Below are 20,893 nucleotides of genomic sequence, written 5' to 3' on the forward strand. Positions count from 1 at the left end.
GCCACTGTGCCTGGGCTCCAGCTGATTTTTAAAAAGTTATATATTTATTTATTTATTTGAGATGGAGTCTTGCTTTGTCGCCCAGGCTGGAGTGCAGTGGCGTGATCTCAGCTCTGCCTCCCGGGTTCATGCCATTCTTCTGCCTCAGCCTCCAGAGGAGCTGGGACTACAGGCACCCGCCACCATGCCCAGCTAATTTTTTGTATTTTTAGTAGAGATGGGGTTTTACCATGTTAGCCAGGATGGTCTCGATCTCCTGACCTTGTGATCCGTCTGTCTCGGCCTCCCAAAGTGCTGGGATTACAGGTGTGAGCCACCGCGCCTGGCCTAAAAAGTTATTTTAAGAGGGGATCTCGCTATGTTACCTAGGCTGGTTTAGAACTCCTAGCCTCAAGCAGTCCTCCCACCTTGGCCTCCCAAAATGCTTGAGATTACAGGTATCAGCTACCATACCAGCCATCTTTGTGCGTTTTGAATAGACATGTCAGTGAGTTCTGTCTGTGGGTCTTTTGTCTTTAAAAAAATTTAAACCCAGCAAATGTTTAATGATTGCCTTGTGCCAGGTGCTGGACTAGCCCTGGTGGTTGAGCAAAACACATATTGTTCTGTCTTCATAGGCTTTACAGCCTAGTGAGAGAGGCAGTCAAACAATCATTTAAGTAAAATCCAAAATGTGAAAAGTCTTTCTGTCCTTGGAAAATGTACAGTTTGAAAACACTAGATACTTTTTGAATAAGTGTCACATTTTGGATCTTGGTGTTCTTTTTTTTTTTTTTTTTTTCTGGAGACGGAATTTCGCTCTTGTTTCCCTGGCTGGAGTGCAGTGGTGCGATTCTCGGCTCACTGCAACCTCCGTCTCCTGGGTTCAAGCGATTCTCCTGCCTCAGCCTCCCAGGTAGGTGGGATTACAGGCACCCATTACCATGTCCGGCTAACTTTTTGTATTTTTAGTAGAGACAGGGTTTCACTATGTTGGCCAGGCTGGTCTCGAACTCCTGACCTCAGGTGATCCACCCACCTCAGCCACCCAAAGTGTTGGGATTACAGGTGTGAACCACTGCGCTTGGCCAGATCTTGGTGTTCTTATTGTCAGTGATATTGTATGCCCTTTGATATGCTCTCTAGGGTATGTATGTATGTTTTAAGTTTATTTATGTGTTTTTTATTTGTTAATTTTTTTTTTTTTTTAAAGACAGTGTCTTGGTCAGTCACCCAGACTCAAGTGTGGTGGTGTAGTCTTGGCTCCCTGAAACCTCTGCCTATCCTCCCACCTGTACCTCCTGAGTAGCTGGGACTCCAGGCGTGCCACCATGCCTGGCTAATCTTTTTTTTTTTTTTTTTTTGTATTTTTTTATAGAGGTAGGGTTTCACCATGTTGCCCAGGCTTTGTCATTTTTTCTTCTTTCTCTGAGGTAGATGTTAATCAACTGTTTGATCTTAGGATCTCTTTACCCTCTTAAAAGTTATTGAGGGCCCCAAAGAGCTTTTGGTTTTTTAGTTATATCTATCATATCAAGAAATCTAAAAAGTATTAGTTCATTTAAAAATAACAAACTCATTACATGCTAACATAAATATATTTTTAATATGACATACCTATTTTCTAAAACATTTCTAAAAATGTGTTGATAAAATTGGCATTGTTTTACCTTTTTACAGATTTCTTTTATGTCTTGCTTTATAGAAGGCAACTGGGTTATATTTACTTCTGCATTCAGTCTGTTGCTATTTATTACTTTGGTTGAAGTATATGAAGGAAAATTATCCTCACAATGATGTATATATATATACATATATATATATAGTTGTAATAGAATTTCAATAGCTTTTACAGATAATTGCAGATATTCTTTGATATTACACTAAAATTCAACCAGCAGTGTTTTTTTTCTTTTTTTGTATTTTTAATTTTTATCGCTTTACTTTAACACTGCATCACCAAGTAGTTTTTTTTTTTAAAGGTTAGTTTCAATATGAAATCCGAGTTATATCAATAGTTTGTCTTCTGTAAATATAAACTCCATTTGTCTATCTTCCATGTTGAATGGATATCTTACATTATACAGTATCAAAAAATCACTTTCATTGAAATCAGCACTTATCAGAAAAGCCTTTAAATATTGGAAAACTTTCTAACTCATGGTGACGAATAGAAACTTTCCAAAATTCCAATTTTTGCTTGAAAGGTCAAATTTTATAATTGGCAACAGGTACTCTGAATTGTTTTTGTTGAAGTCTCATTCATTTTGAAAAAAAAAGTCTGCTACATATCCTAGTCTGGACACCCATATTGTGTGCAGCTATTCTTTCAAGTCAAAATTATGTTCCGTGAAAAAAAGCAGCTAGTTGAGCTTGTAACCCAAAACAATTGCATTAAATATCCTTCTACATGACTTTGTATGCAGTAGAAATGCATATTTCCCATTTCATCATGTAGAATATTAAAAAGATGTGTTCCTAGGGATCAAGATTAATACAATTAATAGTTTTTATTCCCTCGTCATGGGCATTCGTAATAAAAGTGGCTTTTCCCCCCTCTCTCTTATGAGTACATGCCACATGGCAGTGAAGAATATAGTGACTGCTGGTACAGTTTGTTGCAGTTAACTTCAGTCATGCTATAGTGCCAGCAGTTTTCCCCATCACTGCACAGTCTGTGCAAGTGTCAACACATTGAAAAATGCAAATAATATTTTAGTTTTTGCAATAGAAGATTCTCAAACTAGCAAATGAGATCACAATAGTAGTTTATAATAGTATTATTAAAAAAACACATCATGGATGCCCTGAAAGAGTTTGGAGGTCCATAGATTGTACTTTGTAAACTGCTGCTTTGAGGAGTGGAACACGTTTCAATGTTACATTTATATATGTTACATTGATTTTTTAAAAAACGATTTAAAAACATAAGTGTTTGAACTTGGAATAAACATATCACTGAAGGTTTTTAGATATTACTGAGTTTTTAGTGCTAAGTAGATAAGAGTTTGTTTATAAGTTAGGATGAGTTATAATTTTCTGCTATGAAGAAAATGGTTCTATGAACCTCCACCATCCAGTACTATAACTACTAGCCAGTTGTGTCTGTTGAGCACTTGAGATGCTACTAGCTGGTGTGACTGAGGAACTGCATTTTTAAAAAGTGTAGAAAAAACTTCTTCTTTTTTTTTTTTTTTTGAAGTGGAGTCTTGTTCTGTTTCACAGGCTGGAGTGCAGTGGCATGATCTCTGCTCACTGTAACCACCGCCTCTTGGGTTCAAGCTATTCTCCAGCCTCAGCCTCCCGAATAGCTGGGATTACAAGCACCCGCCATCATGTGCAACTGATTTTTTGTATTTTTTGGCAGAGACAGGGTTTCACCATGTTGGCCAAGCTGGTCTTGAACTCCTGACCTCAAGTGATCGGCTGACTTTGGCCTCCCAAAGTGCTGGGATTACAGGCATGAGCCACTGGGCCTGGCCTTAACTTCTAAATTTTAACTTTTTTTCTTTAATAATAGGCTTTAGTTTTTAGAACAATTGTAGATTTACAGAAAATTGAGAAGATAGTGCGGAATTCCAGTTATTAACATCTTACATTACTATGGTACATTGTTATAATTAATAAACCAATGTTGATACATTGTCATTAATTAAAGTCCCTCATTTATTTACATTTCCTTAATTGTACCTAGTGTCTTTTTCTGTTTCAGAATTCCATCCAGGATACCATGTTATACCTAGTCATGCATCCTTAGGCTTCTTTAGCTATGACAGTTTCTCTTGTCTTTCCTTGTTTTTGATGACCTTGACAAGTTTGAGGAGTACTAGTTATTTTGTAGAATGACTCTCTTTTAGAATTTGATGTTTTTCATGATTAGACTGGGGTTATGGATTTTTTAGAGGAAGATGACAAAGTGTCATTTTCATCATATTAAGAGTATATATGTCAGCATGATTTATCATCCTTGATGTTGACCTTCATACTTTGCTAGGTTTGTCCACTGTGAAGTTAGTTATTCCCCCTGGTGCCCTTGAGGAACTGATTTTTTTTTTTTCTTTTTTTTTTTTGAGACGGAGTCTCGCTCTGTCACCCAGGCTGGAGTGTAGTGGCGCGATCTCGGCTCACTGCAAGCTACGCTTCCCGGGTTCATGCCATTCTCCTGCCTCAGCTTCCAGAGTAGCTGGGACTACAGGCACCCACCACCATGCATGGCTAATTTTTTTGTATTTTTTAGTAGAGACAGGATTTCACTGTGTTAGCCAGGATGGTTTTGATCTCCTGACCTCGTGATCCGCCCGTCTCGGCCTCCCAAAGTGCTGGGATTACAGGCGTGAGCCACCATGCCGGACCGAGGAACTGATTTTAAAATTTTGGTTAATCTTAATTTAACTTTACATAGCCACATGTATGTGGCTAATGGGTGCTGTGTCAACAGTACATTTGTAGATAATGTTCTTCAGTTTTAAGTTTTAGCTAAAACTTTAACATCTGTTTTAATACCTTTAAAGAAGGTAATTTAACATAAAAAATATTAAAGCTTAGTCTTGGAATACATTGCTTTTTTGGGGGGTGCAGTCTATTTACTTTTAGTAAGTTTAGTCTTTTTAAAAAAGAACTTTTCTGAGGTAAAATTTACATACAATAAAATACCTTTATTTTAAGTATACTCATTAAGTGTACATTTTGATGAGTTTTCAGAAATGCACACACTGATGTAACTGTTACTGTAATCAAGATATGTAACATTTTCATTATCCCCAGAAGTTTCCCCCAGCTGTTTTGTAGTCATTTTTCCTCCTCCACCACTGTTCTGTTTTCTGTGACTTATTGATTAATATTTGGGTCTTCTAGAAATTCATGTAAATGGAAATCATATTTAGGTCTGGCATCTTTTTTTTTTTCCTATTTTAATACTTTTATGTTCAGGGGTACATGTGCAGATTTGTTACATAGGTAAATGCGTGTCATGGGGGTTTGTGGTATAGATTAGTACCCATTAGTTATTTTTCCTGATCCTCTCCCTCCTCCCACTCTCCACCCTCCACCCTCTGAGAGGCCTCAGTGTGTGTGGTTTCCCTGTGTGTCCATGTGTTCTTATTTAGCTGCCACTTTTAAGTGAGAACATGCGATATTTGGTTTTCTGTTCCTGCATTGGTTTGCTGAGGATAATGGTCTTCAGTTCCATCCATGTTCCTGCAAAGGACATGATCTTTTTCTTTTTTATGGCTGCAGGATCTGGCATCTTTTGCTTAACATAATTATCTGTGATTCATCCGTATTGCTGCATGCAAATAGTTTGTTTTTTAATGCCAAGAATTTTCCAAGGTATGACTTTACAGTATTTGTTCATAACATTATTTCTGAACATTTGGATTGTCCTCAGTTTTGGGCTATTAGAAGTAAAGCTAACCTTAATTTCATGGCATAGGTAATGATTCAGAATTGTATTGGGTTGCAGTGTTTATCACAATACTGTAAATTAGAAATTTAAATTCCTGTTAGGAAGGAGAAAAGCCAGCAGTAATTGTAATTACAGATAAGCAGTATCTGTAATTTTTTTGAAGACATGCCATAGAAAGAATAATTCACATAGAAATAATGTTTTGCAAGGTTTCATGTATAGTGGACGGGCCAGGTAGATGTAGACAATTCCTTGGACTTTTGTTGGCTTTCTGGGAAAAAAAAAAAAAAGTTCTTTGTTAATTCCTTAGGTAAAATGTTTAGTAATAAAGTGAATATTGAAGCCTAAGTTTGCTTCATGAAGTTTTGTCATCAGTAAATGTGTTAACAGATCATATTTTAAAAGTTACTCAAAAATGTTGGTGTATTTATTAGTGAAGAGATTTAGTATTGCCAGATGAGATGGATGCCGAAGGAAAAGGTGTTTTCTGCTATAATAGATGGGAGAAGAATTTCCTTTTTTTTTTTTTTTTTAAACCTTAAAATTCATCTTAAACCAAGTTAAAGTTGAAATGAGTGATAACTTTTATGACATTTATGTTGGGACTGTAAAAGTATTTCAACAGGCCAGGCCTATGCTTTTTGGGATAATTAAAATACATTTTGTTATAAAGTAATTAAAGAATATTGCAAGTTATGAGAGTAGAGGACAAATCATTAATTTCACCTCACTAATATTCCTTTGTCTTGTGTTCTTTTTGCCTTTTTTTGGACATATGTATAACTATACTGTGTGCAGATGTTACTATAGCTGTCTTTTGTTGAGTGAATGTGCCACTTTTACAAGATTGCTTCCAGTCTTTTACTATTATAAGTAATGTGGGTCCCCCTCATGTTTGGACTTTTCCTTTTCATCTTCTTACTTAGCTGTTTTCTGACATTTGAAAAAAAGCATTTGAAGATCTACATTCTTTTAGCCTAGTAAATGAGTCTTGCTTCATTTAAATGTAGGCCTCTTTATGGTCTTAGGAGCTGACAGATTTGAAGATTATTTTATCAAGATAATGGTGTTATTTGTTTTGTTTTTTTTTTTGAGACAGAGTCTCACTCTGTCACTCTGGCTGGAGTGCAGTGGCACGATCTCAGCTCACTGCAACTTCCACCTCCCGTGTTCAAGCAATCCTCATGCCTCAGTCATCCCTACTAGCTGGGATTGCAGGCATGTGCCACCACACCTGGCTAATTTCTTTTTGCATTTTTAGTAGTAGAGATGGGGTTTCACCATGTTGGCTCAGCTGGTCTTGAACTCCTGGCCTCATGTGATCTGCCGCCTTGGCCTCCCAAAGTGCTGGGATTACAGGCATGAGCCACTGCGCCTGGCCAGTGTTTTTTTTGTTTTGTTTTGTTTTTTCTTTTCTAATCGCAAAAATTTAAGCAGGGAATGAATTTAATATGTTATCGGAAGACATTCATTTAAAATAGTTTAAATAGCTTTGTTTCACGCTCACTGAAGTTTTTCTTTGATACAGGGTCTCACTTTGTAGCCCAGGCTGGAGTGCAGTGTCATGGTCACAGCTCACTGCAGCCTCAACCTCCTGGGCTCAGGTGATCCTCCAACTTCAGCCTCCCCAGTAGCTGGGACCACAGGCTAGCACCACCACACGTAGCTAATTTTTGTTGTTTTTTTTTTTTTTGTAGTGATGGGGTTTTGCCATGTTGCCCAGGCTGGTCTCAAACTCCTGGGCTCAAGCAATCCAGCTGCCTCGGCTTCCCAAAGTCCTGGGATTACAGGCGTGAGCCACCATACTTGGCCTTGAAGTATTTGTAATTGCTAAACCATTTATGATTTATTTAACACAACTGGAGCTGGGCATAGTAGCTCATACCTGTAATCCCAGTGCTTTGGGAGGCTGAAGCAAGAGGATCGTTTGAACCCAGGAGTTTGAGGTTACAGTGGGCTATGGGCACAGCCCTGCACTCTAGCCTGGGCAACAGTGTTGAGACACTGTCTCTAAGAAACAACAATAATAATTGATAGGTAAAATATGGTAAATACATGCACAAATGTGAAGTTTATAGTTCAATACATTTTTACATGTACATATACATGTATATGTACTTTTGTAGTCACCACTTAGATCATGATAGTGAACTTTTCCAGCACTCCAATTCCCTCTCCTTCCTGTTTAGTAGTCTCCTCTTCCCATGATGAGTACTTTCCTGACATCTATCATCATTTATTATCTATTTGTCTTAGTCTGTTTGTGTTGCTATAAAGGAATACCTGAGACTGGGTGATTTATAAAGAAAAGAGGTTTATTTGGCTCATGGTTCTGTAGGCGGTACAAGAAACATCTGCTTCTGGTGAGGGCTTCAGGCTGCTTACACTCATAGTGGAAAGCAAAGGGGAGCCAGTGTGTGTAGATCTCATGGTGAGGGGAGCAAGAGAGAGAGAGAGGAGGGAGGTGTCAGGCTGTTTTTAACAACTAGCTCTCTTGGGAACAAATCAAGTAAGGACTCACTCATTACTGTGAGAGTGGCACCAAGGCATTCATGAGGGATCTGCCCATAATCCAGACACCTCCCATTAGACCTCACCTCCAGCATCTGTGATCAGATTTCAACATGAGATTTGCAGGGGTCATATACCCAAACCATAGTACTCTTCTTGAACATCACATAAAAGGAATCATACAGTATATATTTTTTTCTAGCCAGCTTGTTTTTCTAAACATGATATCTGGGTGATTTCACAGTATCATTGTGAATATCAGTAATTTTTTTTGTTGTTGTTGTTTGTTTTTTGAGACGAATTCTCACTCTGTTGCCAAGCTGCAGTGCAGTGGCAAGATCTTGGCTCACTGCAGCCTCACTGCAACCTCCACCTCCCAGGTTCAAGCTGTTCTCCTGTCTCAGCCTCCCAAGTAGCTAGGATTACAGGCGCCCACCACCATGCCCAGCTAATTTTTGTAATTTAAGTAGAGACAGGGTTTCACCGTTGTTGGCCAGGCTGGTCTCGAACTCCTGACCTCACACGATCCACTCACCTTAGCCTCCCACAGTGCTGGGATTACAGGCGTGAGCCACCGCGCCTGACTGGTTCTTTTTTTTAAACTGCTGAGTAATATTTCATTATATGAGTATACTGCAGATTGATTTGCCTGTTGATGTACATTTACATTGATGGACATAATACCCAAATGTCAGTTTTTGACAATTATAAATAAAGCTACTATGAATCTCTTGTCTTTTGGTAGAAATATAACTTCAGTTTCCTTGGATGTATGTGTAGCAGTTTGTTATGGGATCACAGGGTAGGCATACAGTTTAGATTTAATGGATATTGCCAATTCTTTTTGAAGTAGTTGAACTAATTTGCACTAATAAAGTTATTAATCTTGTGTTATCTTAATCCAGATCTGGCTAAACTAAAAATCGCTGGCTGCTGTGGTGGGGACAAAACTACTGATTCGTTTAGTATATGTGGAGAGTGCTAGAGGAGTTGGTCTTTTTTCTGCTTTTGGAAAAACGTAGGTAGGCAATGGGAATGGGGGCAGATTCAGGTTCCTTGGTATTCATTCTGTGTTAGTTTTGTGGCAGACTATACATAGTACTGGCTGGACTCCATCCCAAATTTTGCCATATTTTTTCTGGGTAAGTTTTGCATAGCTAGGAAATAGAGATTTGTAGTAGCACTTTTTTTTTTTTTTTTTTTTTGAGACGGAGTCTTGCCTTGTTGCCCAGGCTGGAGCACAGTGGCGTGATCTCGGCTCACTGCAAACTCTGCCTTCAAGCAATTCTGCCTCAGCCTCCCGAGTAGATGGGATTACAGGTGAGAGCCACCGTGCCGGCCACATAATTTTTATAACAAAGATCCAGGGGGTTTTCAAAGATGTGTATGTTTTGAGTTCTTAGTGGAATAGTGGTGGTAGCTAATCTGTCTTCAAGACTTCTGGAAAGCAGTATTCGGGAACACTGTGAAAGTTAAGTATCAGACACTGTGCTGGAATCTGACTCAGCACCTACTTTGGCTTCTCCTTGCTGATTTTACCCACATGGGACTTACTACGTAGATTTGCCACCTTTTTTGTTGAAAGTGATTTCCTGAGCTCAGAAGTTGCTTGGTTCCTCTAGGCTGTTCCAGGCTGTAAGAAAATGGCAGGCTAAGAGGGAGAGGTCAGAGTCTGTCTTTTCTTTATTGTAAACTCAACAATAAGAAGGACCTAGGTTGATTTCTTTTCTTTCTTCTCCTGTGAAAATGTACTCAGAGGCCCACAAAGTGATAGATGAGGTCCCAAAGAGGAGATGAATAGTTAAAATAAAGAGGAAGTCATGGAAATTATAGACAAATATAGGGAGAAAAAGAAAAATAATTATACTAATAATCAGATAAAATAACTTACAGTGAGGTCTAAATTTAGCTCAGTTATTTAGAAGTTGACAAAAAGTCTAGCTTATATAATATTCACTGTCAAGTACAAGGATACAATTTATTGAAGAAAAGACAGCTTATTGGTATTATTGCATAAGGAATATATTACTTGAAGTCACTTATGTGTAATTTTGAGTAATGGACAAAGTCTGAAAAAGCAGTTATGTAGAAATATTCTCTCAGCTGTTTTTTTTTTTGTTATAGATTAAGTTCTAGGGTACATGTGCACGACGTGCAGTTTTGTTACATAGTTGTACATGTGCACAACGTGCAGTTTTGTTACATAGTTGTACATGTGCCATGTTGGTTTTCTGCACCCATTAACTTGTCATTTACATTACGTATTTCTCCTAATGCTATCCCTCCCCAAGTCCCCCATCCTATGACAGGCCCCAGTGTGTGATGTTCCCCACCCTGTGTCCAAGTGTTCTCATTGTTCAATTCCCACCTGTAAGTGAGAACGTGTGGTGTTTGGTTTTCTGTCCTTGTGATAGTTTGCTCAGAATGGTGGTTTCCAGCTTCATCTGTATCCCTGCAAAGGACATGAACTCATCCTTTTTTATGGCTGCATAGTATTCCATGGTGTATATATGCCACATTTTCTTAATCCAGTCTATGATGGACATTTGAGTTGGTTTCAAGTCTTTGCTATTGTGAATAGTGCTACAATAAACATATGTGTGCATGTGTCTTTATAGTAGCATGATTTATAATCCTCTGGGTATATACCCAGTAATGGGATCGCTGGGTCAAATGGTATTTCTAGTTCTAGATCCCTGAGGAACTGCCACACTGTCTTCCACAATGGTTAAACTAGTTTACACTCCTACCAACAGTGTAATATATATATATATATTTTTGTTTGTTTGTTTGTTTTTTTGAGACGGAGGCTCACTCTGTTGTCCAGGCTGGAGTGCAATGGCGTGATCTCAGCTTACTGCAACCTCTGTCTCTCAGGTTCAAGCAGTTCTCCTGCCTCAGCCTCCTGAATAGCTGGGATTACAGGCATGAACCACCATGCCTAGCTAATTTTTGTATTTTTAGTAGAGACGGGGTTTTGCCATGTTGGCCAGGCAGGTTTCGAACTCCTGGCCTCAATCGATCTGCCCACCTCAGCCTCCCAAAGTGCTGGGATTACAGGCATGAGCCACCGTGCCCTGCCTCTCTCAGCTGTTTTTAAGTCAAGTCTTTAAAATATGTGATAGACCTACTTGTTTGAAGTCCTTATCCCTAGAGTTGGAATAGCCAAAGAGAGAAAAGGCCAGAGGAGGGAGGGAAGAACCCGATCATCTTCTCTGTCAGAGTTGCTTTCAGCATGAGAAAGATATGCTAATAGGGTGGTCTCAGAACTAACAATATTTTGCCCACATTCCTTCAGAGGCACTGTCTTTTTCTGACTCCTTCCTCAAAGGTTTGAGTGCCCCTGTCTTTCAGAGATGTGAGGACAAGTTCTCTCAGAATTCCTGAGACCTGCCAATTCCACTTTGCCATGCATTCCTGTCATCTGTCATTGTCCAGAATGAAAGTCCATCTGATCTTCATACCACTCAGAGTTTCTTCTTCCCTTGACCAAATCTCTTGTTTAATTCCTAAGGCTTTCCTCTTGAATTCTCTGAAATGTTATTTTTGTGTTAAACCTCTCCCTCGTGTTCATAAGATGTTTTTTGGCTTTCTTGTGGTAACTTAAGCCCATCTGCCCTGGTAATCTTACCTTCCCTTTAGCCCTCTGAGATTAACAGTAGATTTTCTTGCACTATGGTATGTCAGGATGCAGAATCAGGGTCTTCATCCTTCTCCATTCACAGGCTCATTCTATTCCTTTATTAGGGTGGCTCTTCTGCCTAGCTTGCTGTTGTTCCTTTATGCAGTTCTTTAATATCCTTTCACACATTTTCTAGTTTAGGTGATAGATCATACACGGTCAGGTTAGCCATTTTTTCTCTATCTTTGTGCAAAACTCTCTTTCCTCTGAAGTTCATGCTGTCTGACAATGCATCTCTCTTCTTCCTTATTATCAGAAAAGGACCCTGTGGTCTTACCCTTTGATTCATTGTTTTTTCTATTTTTGTCTCTGCCATTATCCTGAGGTTACTTTAGAGTCTATGTAGCTGATCCATCTGGTCCTCCCATGTTCCTGGTTTCTTGTCTTTTACTTTCATCTCTAGTTCTACTAGTGCTTTCATTTTTATTTCTACTATACTTGCTTTTTGGCATTACCAACATCTTAAATTTGTCAACTCTCTTCTGTTTTTACACCCTTCCCCATAGTGTCTAAATCACACTTCTGCCAGTACCCTCTACTTTGCCTTCTTATTCTTCCCTTTACCGTGCTGACAAAACCCTAACCCTGGTTTCCTGTGGGCTCTCTGCCCCATACTCAGGCTGCTAAGTTGGAGAAAGAAGCCCACAACCACCTTGCAGATTAGCTTCCCTCTTGTATTAGCCCATTTTCATATTGCTGTAATGAACTGCCCGAGACTGGGTAATTTATGAAAGAAAGAGGTTTAATTGACTCACAGTTTTTCATGGCTGGGGAGGCCGCAGGAAAGTTACAGTCATGGCAGAAGGAGAAGGGGAAGCAAGGCACCTTCTACACAAGGCAGCAGGAGAGAGAAGTGCTAACCGAAGCGGGAAGAGCCCCTTATAAAACCATCAGATCTGATGAGAACAGCATGGGGGAAACCGCCCCCATAATTCAGTTACCTCCCCCTGGTCTCTCCCTTGACACGTGGGGTTTACAGGGATTACAATTAAAGATGAGATTTGAGTGGGGACACAAACCCTAACCATATCACTTCTCTATCTTTATTGGGTCTTTAGAGATACTGTAGCTAAGTGCAACAAGGTGTCCTGAATTGGAGACTGGCACAGAACAAGGATGTTGTTGGAAAAACTGATGAAATCTGAATAAACTCTGAAGTATAGGTAATAGTGATGTACCAATGTTGGTTTCTTAGTTTTGACAAAGTATTGTGTAATGTAAGTTGTTAACATTAGGGGAAACTGACGGTACCTTCTGTATTATCTTTGTAGCTTTTTAAACTATAATTTCTCAAGTTTATTTAAAAAAAACAAGCAAACTCTAGCATAGAACACAGCAGCTATCAATTTCTTTAGTTTCCTCAAACGCTACCTTATCATCTTCTCTGTCATTTGCCTACTTTTCTGAGAAGATTGAAGCCATCAGTTTGATGAATTCCCCTCAGTTTCCTTTATTTTTGTTTTTTTGTTGGTTTGTTTATTTTAAAATTATTTTTTATGTAAGTTTTGTAGAGACAGGATCTTGCTGTGTTTCCCAGCCTGGTCTCAAACTCCTGGGCTCAAGCAATCTGCCTACCTCAGTGTCAGTGCTGGGATTCCTGGCATGGACATTAGCTTGGCCTCAGTTTCCTTTTAAATTCCCCTACCCCCTTCAATAAAACTCTACGTAACCTTGGAAGCATTCTAAGTCATTTGGATCTACTTTCCTCTGGTTACAAGTAGATAGGAGTAGTTTTTGTTTCTGTTTGTTCTGTGAAACCCTAATACTTCCTGCCTTCTCAGAGATTTCATTTACATAATATTTTTATTGAATTGTTAAAATTCACCTTTTGACTCTGCTAGTAACTTTCCATTGGGGATATATCTAAAACAAAAAAATGGAAATTTTCTTTCCATTCCTTCTCTTCTCTCTTCCACAGCTAAGATTCTTTTCTTTTTTTTTTGTGACAGAGTCTCGCTCTGTCACCCAGGCTGGAGTGCAGTGGCACGATCTCGGCTCACTGCAACCCCGCCCCCTGGGTTCAAGCGATTCTTCTGCCTCAGCCTCCCGAGTAGCTGGGAGTACAGGTGCACGCCACCATGCCCAGCTAATTTTTGTGTTTTTAGTAGAGACGGGGGTTTCAACATATTGGCCAGGCTGGTCTTGAACGCCTGACCTCGTGATCCACCTGCTTCGGCCTCCAAAGTGCTGGGATTACAGGTGTGAGCCACTGTGCCCGGCCTTTTTTTTTTTTTTTTTTGAGATGGAGTTTCGCTCTTGTTGCCCAGGCTGGAGTGCAGTAGCATGATCTCGGCTCACCGCAACCTCCGCCTCCCGGGTTCAAGTGATTCTCCTGCCTCAGCCTCCTGAGTAGCTGGAGGCTTTTGCAGGCTTTTGCCACCACGCCTGGCTAATTTTTTGTATTTTCAGTAGAGACGGGGTTTCTCCATGTTAGGCTGGTCTCGAATTCCCGACCTCAGGTGATACGCCTGCCTCGGCCTCCGAAAGTGCTGGGATTACGGGTATGAGCCACTGTGCCCAGCCTTCCATAGCTAAGATTCTTATTTTTGAGATGGAGTCTTGCTCTGTCACCCAGGCTGGAGTGCAGTGGTGTGATCTCAGCTCACAGCAACCTCTGCCTTCCGGGTTCAAGTGATTCTCCTGCCTCAGCCTTCTGAGTAGCTGAGATTAACAGGCGCCCGCTGCCACACCTGGCTAATTTTTTTTTTTTTTTGTATTTTTAGTAGAGACGGGGTTTCACCATGTTGGCCAGGCTGGTCTCGAACACCTGACCTCAAGTGATCCACCCATCTTGGCCTCCTAACGTGCTGGGATTACAGGCGTGAACCACTGTGCCGGCCTCACATGTAAGATTCCTGAAAGAGTTGACTGCATTTGTGGTCTTCCCTTCTCACCTCCCAGTCATGCCTCACTCCATTGAAATCTGGCTTTGTCCCCATGGCACTCCTAACTGCATTCTTCAGATCATCAATAAGTTAGTTTTTGAAGCCAATGAAGAATTTTCAGTCTTTCTCTTTTTTGGCTTAAATATCTGAAACATTTTTTTTTTCCTTTTAGAGACTGTCTCGCTCTGTCACCCAGGCTAGAGTGCAGTGGTGCTATCATAACTCACTGGAGCCCTGATCTAGGCTCAAACCATCCTCCCACCTCAGCCTCCCAAGTAGCTGGGACTAAGGCAAGTACCACCATACCTGGCTAATTAAAATTTTATTTTTTTGTAGAGATGAGCTCTCACTATGTTGCGTAGGCTGATCTCAAACTTCTGACCTCGAGTAATCCTCCTGCCTCAGTCTCCTAAAGCTTTGGGATTACAGGCGTGAGCCACGGCACCTGGCCTAATATTTGAAACTTTCAAATACTTCCCTTAAAAAAAATGTACCACTACCATCTTTGTTGTATGCACAAATTAGAAACTTAATAGGAAAAGAGAATTATCCATAATCCTACCACTTAGAAGTATTAACATTTTGGGGCATATCTATATATATCCAGTGTATTTTAAAATATTTTAAATATAATCATATTCTCTGTATTCTGTAACTTGTCTTGAACACTTAATATGTTGTTGGTAACCTTTCATGTCGGTGAAGTTTAGTTACTCATCATCTTACTCTTCCCTACTAGATTGAATTCATTCTCCTCCAGGTAACTATCCTCAGTCATCTTTCTAAAGTACAGATTTTGTCCTGGAAACTTTCCTGCCCAAGTCTTTTCATAACCTTTAATTTCCCTTGGAATATGAAATGCAAAGACTTTTGTGATGTAGCCACTGCTTTACCAATCTTCACATTAGTTTTTTAGCCTGTTGAACAAATTGATTATCTTCCAAAAGAACCTAGGTCTTTCTTCTTTACCCTTTCCTGCACCTCCCCCTGTCCCCCTTTATCCTTAAAGACTGCCTCATTCTTAGTATCTGGTTTTTGGAGCCCTTATAATACAGGTTTGACCTTGTGTGAGCTGCTTAACTTTTCTCTGTGCCTCATTTCCTCATCTACAAAATTGGGCCAAAGAATCTATGTCAAATTAAGCGAATACATACGAAGCACTTTGAACTCTTAGTAAGCACATAGTTAGCTCTCAATAAATGCTAGCAAATACTATAATTCAACAGATCTTCAGTGTTATGCTTCTCATTTTAGGATAATCTTCCCAGTATTCCCAGAGCTTACTTTGCATAGTTCATTGTAGTCCTTATCACATGGTACTCATTGTTTTTTTATTAGACTGGCGCCTTGAGGGCAGGAGTTATCGTATTCCTTGTTCATAATGCATCCAAGTAATCTGGTTAGGGGTTACCAGATAATATTAGCAGTATCCATTAGATTTTTATGTTGGATCAAAGAAAATATTTCATGGGATTTTGTTTAGAAAATCTACCCTTATTTATATATTTCTGTATATGAAGTGTGTTATTCTGTAGAAGAGGTGGGGCTACTTGTAAAAGTTTGGAGACTGGGAGAGCTCAGGACATGGATCCTTTGGCCAGCCCTTCAGGTGGCCAGTAGTAGTAATGGCTTTTTAACTTTTTGCAGTTTGGAGTTTAAAAGGTAAGCAAGATGAGGCTGGGCGCCGTGGCCCACACCTGTAATCCACCTGTAATCCACCACTTTGGGAAGCCAAGGCGGGTGGATCACTTGAAGTCAGGAGTTTGAGACCGGCCTGGCCAATATGGCAAAACCCTGCCTCTACTAAAAATACAAAAATTATCTGGGTGTGGTGTTCGGCGCCTGTAATCCCAGCTACTGGGGAGACTGAGGCAGAAGACTCACTTGAACCTGGGAGGCAGAGGTTGCAGTGAGCCGCTATCGCACCACTGCACTCCAGCCCCAGTAACACAGCAAGGCTCTGTCTCAAAAAAAAAAAAAAAAAAAAAAAAAAAATCATATGGGAGCACACCCTTCTCCCCACCCCCAAATACCCTTTGTTAAAAATTTTAAAAAGAGCAAAGTAAATAAGCCACAGTGGTGCATGCCTATAGTTTCAGCCACTGGGGAGGCTGAGGTGGGAGGATTGCTTGAGCCGAGGAGTTCAAGTCCAGCCTGGGTAACAGTGAGACCCTGTCTCAAAAACATAAAAGTTAAAAAATAAATAAATAAAAGACTTTTTTGTTTTTTTTTGTTTTTTTAGTTTTTAAATAGGTCCTATAGCTTTTGAGGATTTGAGATTTCTACTAGGTTAAAATTTATTTTAAAATATATGTGACAAGATTTCGAAAGTACAAAAAGATAACTCAATGGAAGATAGATCTTGCCCGCTCCATACCTCTAGTTCTTCTTTCTAGAGGACTATCACTTAGGTGAACTTCAATTTTCTATAAAGAAATCATTATGCACTAAGCAACTGTGATTTTAGAAGTCTGTCTAGTAGAGATAAAAGCATAAATATATGAATAAAAGGTTGTTTATTGCAGCATTGTTCATAAAGGCAAAAAAGTAAAAGTCATCCATTTCTGTGGAATGTTACACAGCTTGCTTTTTTTTTTTTTTTTTTTGGGGGCGCAGAGTCTTGCTGTGTTGCCCAGGCTGGAGTGCAGTGGCACGATGTCAGCTCACTGTAGCCTCTGCCTCCAGGGATCAAATGATTCTCATGCCTCAGCTTCCTGAGTAACTGGGATTATAGGCGTGCACCACCACACCCAGCTAATTTTTTGCATTTTTAGTAGAGACAGGGTTTCACTATATTGGCCAGGCTGGTCTTGAACTCCTGGCCTCAACTCGATTCACCTTCCTTGGCCTCCCAAAGTTCTGGGATTACAACATGAGCCACTGTGCCCGGCCCATCATACAGCTTTTAGAAACTGCAACTTAACTCTATATCTGTTTATTAGAAGTTTGTCCATGCAAATATATTGAGAGAATTGCCTGTCTCAGAATAAGGTATATAGTATGATTCTTGCTTTATAATAGCAAATAGCTAATCCCCTTTCCCCACCACATATATGTGAACATGTTTGTCTGAATGTGAAGTATGGAGGGATACACACTAGGCTGTTAACATGTTTACCTCAGGAAATGGGAATAGCGGGGAGGCAAGAGTAATTATGAACTTGGAGGTTAATATGGGTCTATTTTAGTTACAGAGAATGTGGTGAGAATAGTACCTCAGGGGGAGAAAACTAGAGTCAGTGAATTTGAGTTTAGTGAAGGGTTTGGGCTAGAGATCTCTACCTCTGTGGTCTTTCTCTTCCTGTATCAGCCTGTACAGTGATTGCTGAGGCTTTGATCCTGTTCTTTCTTAAGATTTCTGCTTTGGGGTAGCCTTATTCAATTTTTGATTGTAACTCTATGGATTCACTTGCATTAAATCTGTCTTTCTATTCTGACTACTCTTCAACTCTAGGTCTTTTGGATACTTCCTCAGTCAAGCACCTTGCACTTACTTTGTTCAAAACCATCCTCGTTATCTGTCTCCCCAAATTCGTTTTTCTGTTTTCTGCTTCCTTTTAGGCTTTATAATACACATTTGAAAAATACCCGCAACATTGAGTCCTATAGATTCCATTCCATTTCTGTATCCTGTGTTTTAGATTTTCCCTTCCAGAGGGAGCAGTGCTTTTACTACTTTGGGAACTATTTTATGGAGTAGGTGTTTGAATAGATCCTTGGTTTTGTATGAGCCATTCTAAGGGAGGGAGGTCAGGCTTCTGGGGGAAGGGTATGTCATAGCACAACTAAAGAGGAAGGAAAATGCAGTGGACGGTAGAAAGTTCTCATTTGGCTTTGAGTTGGGAGGTGAAACAATAGGAGATTGAGTTGGGGGAGGGAGGCATGGGTTGTCAGATTGACGATACATAGTAGGTTCGATTGGACTTTTTTAGAGGAGTGTAGGCCATGATCAGAAAGGTGCCTTAGGAAAATTGATCTTGAGGCCCAGTCAGGGAAGCAAATAAGAACTTTTGTTAGAATAATCCAGACATGCATTAATAGAATTTGGACTATAATGAAAGAGGAATCTTGAAGAAGTAGGCTAAATTTGAGACAAAATGACTGGATATAAGGGATGGAGTAGAGAGAGTTTCAGATGATCTAGGCTTTTGAGACTGGCTGACCAGTAAACTGAAAACAGTAGTGCCTTGATGATATGATCAGTCAGTGATCCCATGCCACATTGGTCATGGGAGAAAAAAATCAAATTTGTAATTAATTGCAGGGGTGGGATCATCTCTCCCAGCTAGTGGCCGGTTACAAATTTGTGGGCAGATATTTTAATTGCTGTTGTTAAAATGACACCCCTACTCTCTGCATGCCCTCTTTGCCATTCCGTAATTTAGAGGGAAATAAAGATGGGCAAAGAAATATCAGGATAGTGCTGGTAATGGAGGAAAAGGGAGGTCATAGTTTCAACAAAAAACAGTCTACAGAGGCAGGGTAGCATGATGGAGCAGAGTGTCCAGAGTCTGGTTCAAATCCTGAATTGCTTTATAAACTCAAAGCCCTTTCCTTTTCCTTTTCCTTTTCTCTTTCCTTTTCCCTTTCCCTTCTCTTTTTCTTTTCATTTTCCTTACTGGGTCTGGCTCTGTTGCCCAGGCTGGAGGGCAGTGGTGTGAACAAGGCTCACTGCAGTCTCGACCTCCTGGGCTCAAGCAGTCCTCCCACCTCAGCCTCCCAAGTAGCTTGGACTGCAGGAGCATACCACCACGCGCGACTAACTTTTGTATTTTGTGTAGAGATGAGGTTTTTGTCATGTTGTCCAGACTGTTCTTGAACTTCTGAGCTCAAGTGATCTGCATGCCTCAGCTTCCCAAAGTGCTGAGATTACAGGTGTGAGGCACTGCATCCGGCCTCCAGAGCTGTTTTCTAAAGGTTACAAGTCTTCTAGGCGTTTGAGCTGAAAACATTTGGATAGTTGGGGTTTAAATGTTGCCCTAAGCTGCTTTGAATCATAAAGAAGAATGAGCAGAACACTGTTCTGAGTAATGCAGGTCTCTTTATTTGATAATTAAATAACTTGGTTTATTATTTTTAGGTTTTTTTTTTAATTAACCTCTCAAGCTTTTATTTAAATGCCGTGACCCAGGATGGATTTTAGATTTTGTTGAAAGCAGCCACATCCATGGACTGCACATAGTCCTCAAAAGCAGTGATCTGCTTCTCCAGCATATCTGTTCCAACTTTATCATCTTCAACTTCACAACGTATTTGAAGTTTCTTAATTCTGTATCCCACTTGAACTAGTTTAGATGAGCCCCAGACTAAGCCATCTGCTTGAATGCCTCTGATGCACTCCTCTAATTTTGCCATATCTGTCTTATCCCAAGGTTTCACATCTAGTAAGATGGAAGACTTGGCAACAAGTGCAGGTTTTTTGGCTTTCTTCGATTCATATTGTGGAAGGTGTTCTTCCCTTAGCCTCTTCGTTTCTTCACTTTTCTCCTCCCATCAGCTCCAAAGAGATCAATGTCATCATCATCTTTACTATCTTTAGCTCCTCTTCCTATAGTGTCTTCCATATCCACAGGACCATACTTGACCAAAGCTTTCTTCACTCCTGGAAGGCTGGCCTTTTCTTTTTCGTAAGACTTGATGTGATTATACCAACGAAGGGCATAACACAAGTCAGCAGGCGGTGGGCCGGACGCTGCTTCAAATACTGCCACATCTGCTTGTGATGGCACATACCCCTCGATGTAGCTCTTGTCCGCCAGGTAATTGTTGAGCACCTGGAGGCCGGCAGGGCTTTTCAGGTCTCTGAAATCCATGGCATCAGCTGTACCTGAGAGCTGAGGAGCAGCAGAAAGAGCTCAAGTTGTGGGCACCCTGTGCTGAAAGAGGAAAAAAATATTCTTAGGTTTTTAAGAGCTCTTCAGAAATCTTTACTTTAGGGGCCGTGTGCGGTGGCTCACGCCTGTAGTCCCAGCACTTTGGGAGGCCGAGGCAGGTGGATCATTTAAGGTTGGGAGTTCGAGACCAGCCTGGCCAACATGGTGAAACCCCGTCTCTACTAAAAATACAAAAATTAGCTGGGTGTGGTGGCGCATGCATGTAATCCCAGCCACTCAGGAGGCTGAGGCAGGACAATCACTTGAACCTGGGAGACGAAGGTTGCAGTGAGCCAAGATCATGCCACTGCACTCCAGCCTGGGCAATAGAGCGAGACTCAGTCTTAAAAAAAAAAAAAAAGAAATCTTTACATTAGGAAATAATTTTCTTACAGAAACCATGTTGTAAATGGTAGTTGGGTTCCCAGCTCAAGACATTAAAAAATCTTCTGAGCTCTTAATGGTTGTACATTGTAGTAGTTTTGTAGTACTCAAAGATTTATAGGTGCAATGATAAAGTGGACCCAAACAGAATTTCCTTGCTTGTTGTTGTTCCTTA

At 40.2% G+C, this 20,893-nt stretch overlaps 1 protein-coding gene and 1 pseudogene across 20 annotated transcripts in view; one reads left to right on the forward strand and one right to left on the reverse strand.

The window, feature by feature from the left end:
• Positions 1 to 20,893, forward strand: part of GIGYF2 (GRB10 interacting GYF protein 2) — a 160,576-nt gene that overhangs the window by 12,356 nt on the left and 127,327 nt on the right. For 4 of the 20 annotated variants that reach the window (XM_055109217.2, XM_008965731.5, XM_055109222.2 and 1 more), the window contains one exon: positions 14,634 to 14,751. The exons of 15 other annotated variants lie outside the window; for them this stretch is intronic. The gene's annotated coding sequence lies outside the window, so the exon portion shown is untranslated. Of the gene's footprint in view, positions 1 to 9,102; positions 12,740 to 14,633; positions 14,752 to 20,893 lie in introns of all 20 variants that reach the window. One more of the 20 variants, XM_063595303.1, reaches the window with a different exon arrangement.
• Positions 14,775 to 20,884, reverse strand: LOC129397315 (elongation factor 1-beta-like; annotated as a pseudogene).

Source organism: Pan paniscus, chromosome 13, assembly GCF_029289425.2.
Source record: "Pan paniscus chromosome 13, NHGRI_mPanPan1-v2.0_pri, whole genome shotgun sequence".
In the NCBI taxonomy this organism is placed as follows: Eukaryota; Metazoa; Chordata; class Mammalia; order Primates; family Hominidae; genus Pan; species Pan paniscus.